The sequence below is a fragment of the Poecilia mexicana genome, unplaced genomic scaffold (genome assembly GCF_051168715.1).
Source record: "Poecilia mexicana isolate PSO_F unplaced genomic scaffold, ASM5116871v1 scaffold_16, whole genome shotgun sequence".
Lineage (NCBI taxonomy): Eukaryota > Metazoa > Chordata > Actinopteri > Cyprinodontiformes > Poeciliidae > Poecilia > Poecilia mexicana.
In genome coordinates, this window is record NW_028263385.1 from 8,788,207 (window position 1) to 8,802,166 (window position 13,960).

At 36.6% G+C, this 13,960-nt stretch overlaps 1 protein-coding gene across 1 annotated transcript in view; it reads left to right on the top strand.

The window, feature by feature from the left end:
• grik3 (glutamate ionotropic receptor kainate type subunit 3) overlaps positions 1 to 13,960 on the top strand; it is a 117,595-nt gene that overhangs the window by 39,934 nt on the left and 63,701 nt on the right. The window lies entirely within an intron of this gene.

The window sequence follows — 13,960 nt, forward strand, 5'->3', positions numbered from 1 at the left end:
CTGACATTATTCACTACATTATCTTGACATATAAACTACTCTTTATGTTTATTTCCATCACATGGTCTCACGGGTAAATCTAAAAGAAGCATGCCTGCACTAATGCATGATTCGAAATGGTTTGCAAACAAATACCCAGCACCAACCCCTACGCCCCACCTATCCCTCCGGTTGGCAATGGTGTCCTTCCATTGATTTGAATTGATGCTGAACGGAAACAAACACAAAGGAAACACATAAACCCAAAAACAATTAGTAATTACATTATGGCGTATGAAAGTTCAAGAGTCAACCATAAAAAAAAAATCAAATAGCAGTTTAAATACATTTTATTTTATCAGTGATTACCCTATATTATCCTTCAATCATAGCTGCTGTGTATGAAAACTGTTACCAATAACAATTCTTTTCCAAGCAAATGTAATTAAGAGAGCTTCTTTTTGCAGGTAAGATAGTGACTGCTCATATCCTTGCCACCAAATTCCACTTTAAAACTATTTCAGCCATCTGTCCATCTGCTTTTCATCTTAAAGGGCCTCAAATCCTGCCCTACAATGCTTCAGTTACTATTGAAGAAATTGAATTTTTTAGAATGACGATGACCTTCATTTTACATTCAGTACTGACATTCTGTAACATACCAGATATATTAATGACAATTTATTGTTTGAATAAAATACTTGCTGGGTAATATAAAATTTATGAAAAAAACATTTAGCATATTAGTGTTTTTATATATAACTACAATTCATATTGAAAATAAAATAACTCTTCTAGCAGTGGTTCTATAAGTGTGTATTTGTGTTATTTTTTATGCGTTTGCATGATTTATGCACATTTAAATATGCGACTCACCCTTCCACTACTGTGGACTGAAGATTTACATTCTAGGTTTTTCTTATTGCACATGGACAGTCTACTGTCTCTTCTTTTGAAGAATGGAATACAAATCTGCTGAGTATGTTATGCAACAGCAGCTACAGAAAATATGTGTGAGAGAAACTGTAAACCATAGAAGTAAAATCATGACCCCGAGTTGACACCAAACTAGCAGCAGCCGTATAGAAAATGCAGAGTTTGCAGTTATTTTTGTTTCCTTTTCTGTTGAAGCTACATAAAAAAAGCTGTTAGCTTGGTGATTTCAGCTGGTAAAGCAGTTGCCAATAGTTTTTTTTTTTTTTTTTTGCTTTATTTTTTTCCTGTGATTATTCAGCTCAACACCTTACTCACTGTTCACTAAGCTCTCTTTTAACACTTTAATTTTCCCACTGACCCATACGTACTTAGCTACCTCCCTTTCAAAATAAATGATCTGCTTTGGACACTTTCCAGCTGTATTACAAAAATGCTATGCAGCTAATTCTAACTGAAGTCATTTGTCAAAGACTCAAAGAAGTTGTGGCAGATAAATCATATCAGCAAATGTTACACTGGCATGAAGTTAGTAATTTTTCAGCTAAAGATATTTATGCTGGTGATTTTTATTGATCAACTTGAGAAATATGTGCTTGAACAACACACAATCAGAAACAAAATAGCTTAACACACACTTCTTACTGTTTGAATCAACCTTTTCCTGTTTCCAGTGATTACTAAACTGTCCCTGTTTGCTAAGTTAGATTTCTTATAGAAATATAGTAGTTTTTCATTTTTTAAAATTTTATTTATAGAGTAGCACTTTAGAACATTCTGATGTACATTGCCAACTGTTAAATTAAGTGTTACATAAAAAAAATAACGAGTTAAGTTTTCATACATAACTGTATTTTTAAGCCAGATTACAGAAAGTATAAACTTTCTTTCAAACAGTTGACTACAGCAACAGGTGGGGGAGGGCACCACTCTGGTTACTGTCTCTTTTTCTGGCATCTAACTAAGATAAAAGATCTTGGTTTTAAAACTATAACGTTTTGCCATCATTGTGGTGCTTTGTACTAGTTATTGAACTACACTTACTTGGCACTCAGCTAGCAAAAAAGGTCTGCATTAAAGAGAAAGCACTTTCTACAGGCTGCCACCTGCATCATCCATGACTCACTGTGCATTTCCTTCACCAAAAAATGTGAATGCATGTGAATATGTAATATGTAATTTTTTTTTTTTAAATCCCTTTTTAATTAGAATTTTAGTCTCGCATGAGAACTTTCTGCAATCAACTGATACTGTCAGAAGAATAATTACAAAGGACAAGCATAGGGTAGATGTCAACAAGGAAGCAAATTGTGTTGATCGCATTTTAATGTAGGGATAACAGACCAGAAAAAACAAAAAACTAAGTTGGTGGAAGTTGTAACACATCAAACAATTTATTGTATTTTTCATTTACAAATATTGGTTCACAATTTTAAAATAATGGTTCAGACGTCACAAAAAAGTAAAAAAAAAAAAAAAAATGAAAAAAAAACATTGCCTTGTGTGTGCTTGAAAACTTATCAGCTTTGAAGTGCTTCAAAGTGCCACATTTAATCTGTTTTAGAAAGCAACATATGTTATGTACCACCAGAAGTTTCATCAGTCAGAGGACCTACAGTCTTCAGTAATCTATGTCACTGCTGCTGACATCTTTCTGCACATGTGTAGAGGAAGGCAAATACAAGCATGTTTAACCTCGGTTTGACTTGTTGACTTGCTATTCTTTTTGAGGACTGTCAAAATTTGATGTAGAGTTTTAGCTGCTCACTATCCAACTGTCTCTCCTGTATTGAGAGCTGTCTGGAGATGTCAAAGCTGAGTGCAGAGCAGGTCACATGTCAGAGACAAACACGCCGTTGCAGCAGTTAATACAGTCGCCCTTTTCCATGGAGCATTCTTTTAAAGAGTGAAAAACACATGTAGGGGAGATTCCCAATGAAGAAAATAATGTGCATGGACATTGTGAAACATGGCTTTAAGCAGATATGGAATACTGAAAGAATCAAACGACATCTATTTAAATGGTGGTTGCTATTACAGCTCTCACTGTTACATTTAGTGAGATGTAACAGTCAGCCACAGGTCTCTCCTGTGGCTGACATAAAGTTGCAGACAGTTTGCGAATGGTAGTTATTTTGTGATGAGTTTCATCTGGTACTCCAATACTGATCATTTAAAAATCTCTTCTAGGGGAGATTCCCTACTAGAGATAGTCTGTAGACTATCATTGCACTGCCAACACCATATATTCCCCTCAGAAAATTGTGTTGATGAGTAAGTTTGACATGCTGAGTTCTAAAAGTAACTTCAATAAATCAGATCCAAAGGTTAGTTCTAGTCTTCTTTGTTGCAATCATCACTTCCAATGATCCCAACAAAAACCTTAGTGTCTTTAACTTTACTTAGCAAAAATCACATTGCGTGCCAACCAAAAAAACGAAACAATGCAAAGGGTAGGCCACAACCTAACATTCTTCAGCTCTTCAATTATTTTTAACAGCAATATGGGTAACACTTTATTTGAAGGGGTGTGCATAAGACTGACATGACATTGTCATATACATGACATAACACCTGTCGTGAACATAAAGAAGTCTTTATGAATGTTTATGACGGTTGTCATGAAGTGTCATTTGGTAAATAATGACACTTTTAATGCAAAGTTGCTCTAAAAGTTCCATTGAAAGTCCATTAAAAATGCCAACTTTGCATTCAATTGTCATTATTTACAAAATCATGCAAAGTTGGCACTTTGCATGATTAATGCAACTTTTGGCAGCTCTTATCTATTGCTTGTCATAACTAATCAGCAAAGATTATTTTGTGAAGCTCAGTCAGTTATATTTACACTTTAATTTTGGAAATCTGCCATTTATAATAAAGACTTTATAATATTAGCCTTTATTATAAAGCTAGTATTCCACTTACCGAGTTATAGTTTATAGACTAAGTGCAGATGGGTTAATATTTCTGGTGCTGTTTTCAGCTAAAGCAGGGGTCCCCAAACTACGGCCCGCGGGCCGGATCCGGCCCGCCTCCACATGTGGTCCGGCCCCCTGAACAATTCCAGAGAGCATTCAGATTTTTTTTCATTTATTTTATTTTCCAGTTTAAATGTGGATTTTTCTTCAACCACCAGGGGGCTCTTTAGCAGGAAGTGTGTCCTGTAAACTGTGGGGCGCATTGCTGCCATCTGTTGGACTTTTAGGGAACTGCTTGACTTTTATGTTATTTAATCAGTACGGTTGTTTGCTAGCGGTAGAGCAGATGAACACACGTGTCTGTTATGAACGCCGCGCATTCCAGGTTGAATTCTTCGAAGCGATGCCTGTAAGTAGCAGCTTATACTTCAAAACGAGCCTTTATGTTAACATATGAGAAATCAATATGTTAAAGTTACATTCCCTCAATGGAATATATACTAGTTAGTCCCAGTGACCGTTTCACTCATGGGTTTTGCCCATGTGCTTTATGGGTAAAAATCAATCCAGAAACACACCCCCTCCCCCCTGGCCCCCCACCATCAACATTTTCCGGCCCCCCACCAGAGAAGGGAAAAGTTATGTGGCTCTCACAGGAAAAAGTTTGGGGACCACTGAGCTAAAGAGTAACACAGGATAACTATATACCTGCTCTATGAGATTTTCAAAAGGTGCACACATCTTGTGTTCTTTGGACAACAGAGTGCTGAATGATTGCTAGTGAGTCCACACGATGCCGCTTTAGCAGAATGCCATGTACACGTCAAGGATCAAAGCAAACTGTGGAAACAGTTTGCTTTGCAGCATGTGTGACCATCAAACACTGGGAGAGTGAGAGAGAAGCTATGTGAAAATAAAACAAGCTGCATGGTTCTTTAGATGGAGAACATGCTGTTAGAGCTCCTCTACGAGTTTTTCTCAAGAGTTTTCTTGGGTATTTGTTAAATTCTGTTTTTAGTAACTTTTAAAGTGATGATAATTGAAGGCCACCGGAAGCTGCATGTTGATATGTTTTCATTTAGTTTATCAGGTCATTGAACACTGATTATGTAGATTGTTCTTTTAGATACTATGTGTCAAACTCAAGGCCTGCTGGCCAAATCCAGCCATAATTATTTATGGGACACATAAATAATTATAATTGTTCAGGCTCAGGTGGGATAATAGGTATTTTAGGAAACAAATCAGGTTTTCTCTGTATCAAGCCAAATTACATCAACGTGAAAAGATGTTCAAATTTTTAAGAAGTACTCATCAATTGCACAGACGGATATTTATTAATTCTTTTTTTTTTAATGTGTAGTTCTATCAGTACATTCTGCCACAACTGGCCTCGTGATCTTGATGTGGCCCAAAATGAAAATGAGTCTGACACCCCTGCTTTAGATAAACAAGTTTAGCATTAAATTAATTTCCTTAGTAGGTCAGGACATTGACTACTAGTATTTAAGCTATACAACATAGTTTCCTTATTTAAAGATCAAATCAAGCTGCTCTTTTCCTGTTTTTTGGTGTATTTAATGAAAGAAAATTAAACAACATATCTGTATTGCCTCGGGACTTTATCAGTTGTGCAATAAAACACACACTTAATGGGTTTGTTTAAAATGCCCTAATGGTGTTCTTGGTCTCTGTCCAAAATACCCAGAAAGGCAATACAGGAATAATTTAGACATTTAACTCTAGGCCGTATGTTTTTGTCAAGGGCACTAGTCTAATTAGAAATAGTCCCCAGTGCTACCAAATAACTCTTGTTTTTCGCGATTTGACTTTTTGACTTAGAAATGTTTTCTTTGATTTTGACTTCACTGCTCTTGGTGGTGCAAGGCGTTCTTGGCACTCTGCACCGTTGAGCGAGGAGACTCTCTACACCTGTCAGAGCTGACCAGAACAGGTAATGAGGAAAGTCCCTCAGGATGTTAACGAAGCCATTAAGCGCTCAAGTGTGAAACTGCTAAGAAGTCGTTGTGTTAAACTGCGGTGGCCAAATTAAAATTCCCTGCACATGGCGCTGAAATGTAAATATCCAGCCTTCGCAAGGATGAGCTGGCCTCCTTTTCCGTGCCCCTAATCGGCTTTGAAAAGACGGTGCAAAGTGCTGAAGAATAATGCTTGTGCGCTGAGATAAAACAGGCAGCCTTTATTATAAAGCTACAATAGGCATGCCATGTTTAAAAAAAAAAGAGCTTTGTGCATTTTGTTCCTTACACTGAATATAAATGGCTCTAATTCAGGAGATAAATGCACGAGTTTTGTCACACAGTATCTCATGGCTTATCATTTTGTTTTGTCTCATCAGAGCCAGAGAGACACTGATGTGCCTGGTATCTTTAGCCTGCTAAATGTCTTTAACAAGAATGTTTTGAAGTAAAACCATCAAAGAAACAATGCTTTTGCCATTCAGAGCTACAGCTGTTTCTTTAGCAGTTTCACAAAACTAAATGATTGTCCTTTTTTGAATTTTACAAAAGAGACGAAAAAGTATTGAAGACAACTTTTTCCAAAGTAAATATATTTCTAATAGGTTTTACTAACAGTCAATGAAATCCACACAAAGAAAGACATAAAAGTACATTATTCTTAACAAGGAATAGATTAATATGTTTCTATGAAACTAAATGAGAGTCCTTTTCTAATACCCTAAATATAAATGTTCATAAGTGCAAACTTTGGCTCCCAACCATCATTTAATGTTGCTTGGTTGACTGGTCCTTCACATTCCTTGCTCCTTGCTCTTTGCTAATCCTCTTGAGCGCATGGTCCTCTGCACATGTTCTGAGGGGGAATAATCTCCCTCCAAGCGCCACCAAAAACGTTGAAGAACACGGATAAAACGTTGGTGCCTTGGGCTTTCAGTCCAGATGTTTTAAGATTGGTCTTGCTCAAGGAGTTGCACACACCCGTGTCCATTGCAAAGTTATTTTTAATTTCAACCTCTTTTGTCCCAGAAACTAGTCGGAGGTGCCCCACATGATCTGACCAATGTGTTCTCCCCTCATTTGTCTACATTAACTTGCATGTGTGGTCCGTCCAATAATAAGTGGGGCAAGGTTTATTTTTAGCAGCACCTGCGAGGACTTTGACAAAAAAGGTTAATTCTGTCTTGTCCTCAATCAACATTTTAATCCCTTTGATCTGTCGTAGGCCATAAACCTGCACTAAGTTTTAATATTTGAGTATATTAAAAAATATATTGACATCTCTTTGTCTTGGTCAATATTTGGGATGCAGCCAAACTGCATGCTGTTTTTTCTGCCTCATGGCTGAAAATGTCGCAAAGCCTGCCAGAGATGTTTATTGTTTTTTAGCAAAGTAGAGCAAGAGATCATAAAACATGCTTAACATCCAATTTTCATTACGCCTCTGGCAAAAGACACTAATTTCTGAGGGTGGGTGACCATAATAGCACTGTCAAAGGCTTAAATGTGTTGCTGAAAATCGTGTTCTAATTATGTAAAACATTAAAGCAACTAAGTGGCTGTCAAAACCACACTGTGGTAATGTGGCCTGAACTAAACAATACCCTTCCATTTTATCTCGGACTCTTAAGAAACATGTAATGATAGACCAAGGCCTTGCTTATAATTTCAGCCCTGATAGTAAAATCAATGTGCTAAATATAACCATTAAACTGTTTGCCACATAAATTCCTATGGATTCCACAAATTTCTGCTCATTCTTTATCCCGGTGGTTGGCTTTAGTTTTTCCAATAAAGTCATGATATAATAAACTGTGATGTAACGGTAAACATTATAGACTATTGATCAGTTCCTTGGGAATAAACATACTGCTCTCAGATTCATTTTGGACTATTGTTTGTAAAAATTATTTTATAATTATATATAATTATATTATTGTTCCAATAATAAAAAATATTATTGTTCCAATAATAAAAAATTATTTTATTATTCCACTGTGTGGAAATAAATTTCCACACAGTGGAAATTTATTTTTCCACTGTGTAGAAAAAAAAAATATGTACATGATATTTTGAAACCAATGCTTAATATGCAGTTACCAAGACATATCTCTGAGTTGGCTGTGAACAGTTTGGTCAGTTATGTGAGGGAGGTGGTCAGCTGTGTAAGAAGAGTGAAAGAGCAACTTAACAATAGGTACATGCTATAATATAAACATCCTCAATTTGATTAGTAGTGTTGGCTTTCATGGACATGATCTGTTTTCCATAGGAATATGTTGAAACATATGCTTGCATGGTTGCTTAGATAGCCCACATATTAACTGTAAACTGTGTTTTGCCAGAACGTCTCCCCGACCACGTACAGGCCTGGTACGAGTGCTTTTCGATAAATTAGAATATTTAAAAGAGCACTTGTTTCAGTAATTCAATTCACTGAGAGGACCATTATATTGATCAAAAACAGACTGACATTTTCAAGCCTTTTGTATTTACTTTCTTAAAAGATTACTATGACAAACAAGTCTCTTCAAAGCACATATTCCAATCTATGTACTTGTGTTGACACTTCTGATATAAATCTAGTGCTAACAATTGCCTTCATTGGTCACCGATGATGGCACTTCATAGTCCATCATCCCAAAACTGAAAGCACCAGTCACAACTGCAAACCTACTAACACATGACATAAATCTTTTCAAAGAAAGCAATACAAAGAGATGCAGCCAAGAGGCCCCTGGTAAGCCTGGATGAGGTGTAGAAATCTATAGCTCAGGTGAGATAATGTGTGAAGAGGTAAACTATTAGATGTGTATTCCACAAATCACAAATCTGGCCTCTTTAAAAGAGTTACAAGGAGGAAGCAATTGAAATAAAGTTAATAGAAGTCCAGTTGAAAATATGCCACAAGTCATGTAGGTTAGCTAAGAAGGTGCCAAACTAAATGTAAAACAATATATGCTGGCAAGCCTACACTGCACATAACACTGAACACACTATCCCCCTTAGTTCAACATGGTGGTGGAAGCATCATGCTTTGGCATGGTTTTGTTCAAGAGGAATGTCTGTTCACAATTTTTGGGACATTTGATGGATCTATCAGCAGAACAATACTAAAAGAAATCCGATCAGAGGACGCAAAGACTTGAAGAAAGAGTAAAGGTTCACCTTCTAGCAGGGTAGTAAGTGAAGTATGCAGCCAGAAAAAAAACTGAAAGAGTGGAATAGTTTAGATCAAAGCATTCTTTGTTGTTAGAATGACCCAGTCAGAATCCAGATCTAACCTCAATTGAGAATCTGATACATAACCTGAAAATTGATTCAAATGCAATCTGAGTGATACTGAACCGTTTTGGGAAGAAGACATTTTACATTCATTTTGTCACCTTTTACATGGTGTGATGCTGCTGCGAAGATGTTTAGCAAAAATTGTTCTATTTTTCTGAGTACAGAACCCACTTACTAACACACTTGAGTAGATCACTTATTTAAAGCAATCTGCTTAAGTGGGTGAGCACATCGCTTTAAATAAATGATCTACTTGGGTGTATGAGTAGATCACTTATTTAAAGAACAACAGGCTTTGAAAATGCATGAATTTTTGGAAATGTACTGGTGCACAAGCTGTGCTTACAGATCTGTGAAGGAACAATGCAGCTGTCCTGTATGATGGCTGCTTTCTGCTCTCTGTGAAGATTTTTACATGGTCATGCTTATAAATGTATTTTCTTTTCTTGAAATCCAACACAAATAAAGTTGCGGTTGGTAAAGAAGACTTGTTACATTTTAATCATAAAACACTTTTACTAATCCAGTCATAAACAGTCTTCAGTATGTATATATATTTTTTAAAGTTGCTGTAAAAATAATATTGTATATTTTACTGTGATAGTCATTTTTCTCTATCTGATACCCATTCTGAACAGTTACGTTGAATATAAAGGTGGATATACTACACATATAGAACAAGAAGCTATCTTTACTCTGCTACTTAGCAAAGAATTACCATTTAAAAGTGAACAAGTCCAAGGTTACATCCAGTCTCTTTGGATTAATGTTTTAAGACTTTTCACAGTTGCATAAATACTGCTGACATTACAGGGATGTGCTAAAAAGAGAGGATATACATGGCCAACGGCAAAATAACCGTGAGGCTTTATAGCTGGATTGTGTCTTTGGGGACAATATCATTGTACAGAAAGGTTAAAATATTATTTTAAAGGGCACATTTATAATTGTGCTTATGCTTATATCTCATTGTAGTTATCTTAATTGTAATGATCAAAATAGAGCAATTTAAAAAAATATATATACCAAAGAAAAAAGCCAGCACAAGGCAGTTCATAAAGCAATCAAAAATTGTCTAATAGTGATGATGTCACATTTGGAGCACCAACCTTGGCAATCAATGCATAAAATTATATCTCTGTAATCTCTCTGTAATTCATACTTTAAATCACAAGGTTTTTTTTTTTTTTGGAGGGGGGTTACCCAAAAAGATTAAGAAATAAAATCTTTAGGTAAAAGAATAATACTACTAATGTGTCATTTGGAATCTTGGCCAAATGACCAACATTTGTAACAAATATTACAAATGAAGAATACTATAGGTAACATTTTTCTGCACATATTTAAACTTGTTTCCTAAACACACACACACATGGGCAAAGACACACACACTTATGGACACAATAAGAAGGTACATCGTCCAATCCTTTTTTTTTCATGCGCAGTGTGGAGCTTTTTTGTGCTTTTGGCCTGCTTTGAGTCCCACTGAGATAAATTGCCAATGCTGCAGGTCTGCATATTCCTCCCAACACGTGGACAAAGAAAGGTGACTGCAGGTGAGAAGATGGATGGGGTAAGGGATGGTGGCAGACACAGGTAGCTTGGCAGATCTCAGAGCCACCGTCCACCTGGCGTTACTTACTATTGTCTCATCCCCAGTTTTCCTGGCAAAGCCTTTGATTGAACTGGCACTGAGACAGGGATTTGGCAAAGGGAGTGTTTTACCTCCATGACAACAATAGGCCTACAGGACTGGGAGGTGGTTGTGTGTGTCATGCATTGTGCAGCAGTATTGTGTAATGTAGATTTACTGTGCATTGTTTTAGCTTTCTGGAAATGGATTTGTGATTTGTAAAAGGAAAACTGAGGCCAGCTGCCAATCAATTCTGCATACTCTGCTGTTATCCTCACACAGTATACAGCAGACTCTCTCAACTGAAAGATCAGATTAACTTGGCCAATTGTTTAAACTTGTAGGGAGAGAAGGACACTCCCATTATTCGTACTTTAAGTGAAAAAATAGTATTTTTATTGCAAGCACGCCCCTACCCCCTAATCATGGCCAGGGTGCCCTGCATGGTGCGATGCATAGGCCCCCGCCCTGACAGATTATCCAGTGTGAATGTTTGGGAATGATAATGAGATCAAAATACCTCACAGACAGCTGGGAGGAAAGGGTAAAGACTGGAGAAGAGAAGGGAGTGAGAGAAAAGTTAGTGGGAGCGTGCAGAAGGAGAAGGTGAGCGATAGCTGCGATAAATTGCAGAAGCAGAACCACTTGAGCATAAAATTAGATTTTACAATTGTGTTGTTACCTGACAGTCCTCTGACAGTGGAGATATCACAACATTATAGGGCTGCATGAGTGCTACTAATCGTATCAAATAAATAGGAACGCCTTTAAGCTGGGATGGAGCTGAATGAGATTCAGTGAGACAGTAAGTGTGATGTTGAAAGAAGTAATTAAAATAGCATTTCTTTTTATGGACTCAAATGCTAAAGTCCCCAAATAAATCCATAGTATATTATACAGTGTGAAAGCAAAGCAATATCTATTGTTTCTGTCCCCGTGGTCTATCGGTTCATTGCTGATTTCATACATTGAAGAGCTTTTACAATTTAGAAATTAGATTTTTAAGCTTTATTACATATATCATTTGCAATTTTGTTACTGTTTTATGTCTTCTTCTAGTGCACATGTGTCAAACTCAAGGCCTGTGGGCCACGTGTGGCCCGCCATGTCATTTTATGTGGCCCCCACAGCATTTTATAGGCCGACATTAACTTACAATAGATTTTGAGCACGAATTGACTACAAACTACATCTCCCACAATGCATTCCGATTGTTACCAGCTAACATTACGGCTTCTCGCCACTAGAGAGCAGCAGAGTCACCTCAAGCTGCTTATTGATTTTCCCAGCGAATAAAACTGAGACATCGACAAGCTAACATCAAAACGTCCAAGAAAAGAAAAATCGATTTACAAGTAAGACTGTGAATGGAGATGTGTGTGAGTTGGTGTCAGGGCGGCAGGTCGCGCTAGACGTTATCTTGACCGACAACATAAAAAAAAAATCGGTCCTGTACTATTTTATCCGTGAAATTACAATCATATTAACATCGACTATTTTGTCGCATTTTATGCGGTTTAGTTAATATTCACCATGAATCCAGATCCCATCACAAATTAAGCAGATAAATGTATCTACATTTTTCTCGTAGTGACAGAAACCACTGACTGAGGCCCCAATAACTTTTAATAAATTCAATTAAGCGACTTCACTTAAATTAGCATCACTTCACCCGCTGGGGTCTGAACGTACTTCCTCCTGGTTCCCATCTGCAGAAAAATCTGCACTAATTCATCAGTCAGTTGGATCTGTCTGATCCAAACAGATCCACTGAACTCTTTGAGTGTTTTACCCTGTGCGGTCCGGTGTGCGCTTTTACCAGGATTATTTAGTTATTTATTTAGCGTGGTTTCGCTTCTCCGAAACGGACAGATGTTACGTCTGCAGCTCCTCCAGAACGCCGCTCTCCTGGGTAACGTGAACCCAGAAGGCTCCATTTGTTAAATCCGCTGGATGAGTTACTTCCAGCGGTTTCTAATTCTTCGCAGCGGCGGAGCCACGTCCGCAGTGGTTGAGCTGCGGACTGCGCATGTTAGTCTAATTAACTTTTGCATCGTCATTTATTTCCTCCAGATAAACTACCGGCTCCTCAAATGGATTAACACAATGTTGCATTCTCTTTAGTTTTCTCTGGTCTGTAATGGAGACTTGAATTTAACGCGCCATTTCAACCAAAGGTTTATAATGCGCTTCCTAACCATTTTTTATTTGTAAGTATTGATTTTATTTTTTTAGCCAAGCCTCTGTGTCTGCTAATGACATCTTCAATACATTTTTTGATCCCAGGCTTAGTTTATGGACTGAACAGACAGAAACAGTTACCATTATACATTTTTGAACTGTTGATTTTATTTTTGAACCATTTTTTTAAATTGTAAAATGTTGATTTTATTTTTGAACCATTTTTTATTTTAAAGTGATTTTATTTTTTAACCTTTTTTATTGTAAAGTGTTGATTTTATTTTTGAACCATTTTTTATTTTAAAGTGTTGATTTTATGTTTGAACCATTTTTTTTTATTGTAAAGTTTTGATTTTATTTTTGAACCATTTTTTTAATTGTAAAGTATTGATGTTATTTTTGAACCCTTATTTATTTTGAAGTGTTGATTGTCTGAAAGACCTTACACATGAATTGCCCCTTACGGGGTTTGAACCGATGACCTCAGCATTACCAGCACGGTGCTCTAACCCGCTGAGCTAACTCACCTACCTTACAAACTGTTGAGTTTCCATGGATTTAAGAAGAACTCACATGATCTTACCACAATGGAGATTTGATAAAAGTGCTTATATTCCAATGTTTTTCAAAACAACATACATAATATTTTATTTTCCAGAGATTTTGTATTTTGAAGTGTTGATATTATTTTTGAACCATTTTTAATTTTCAAGTGATTGTATTTCAGAGATATTTTTTTATTTAATGTCTTAATTTTATTTTTGAACCATCTTTTATTTGTAAGTGTTGATTTTATTTTTTAGCCATTTAACCAATTCTCTGTAGAACCATTTGTCTCTGCTAATGACATCTTTAATACATTTCTTTGATCCCAGGCTTAGTTTATGGACTGTAATGTGAAATTGGGCACAATTATAAGTCTGACAGTTTGTTCACCAAGTTACTGTGCTCTCTGAGAGGATCTGTGGTATAAGTATTTGACATTGTTCTATGCCCATCGTTGGCATTAGTCTCTAACAAAATGTGGATCATCTACCAGGAACACT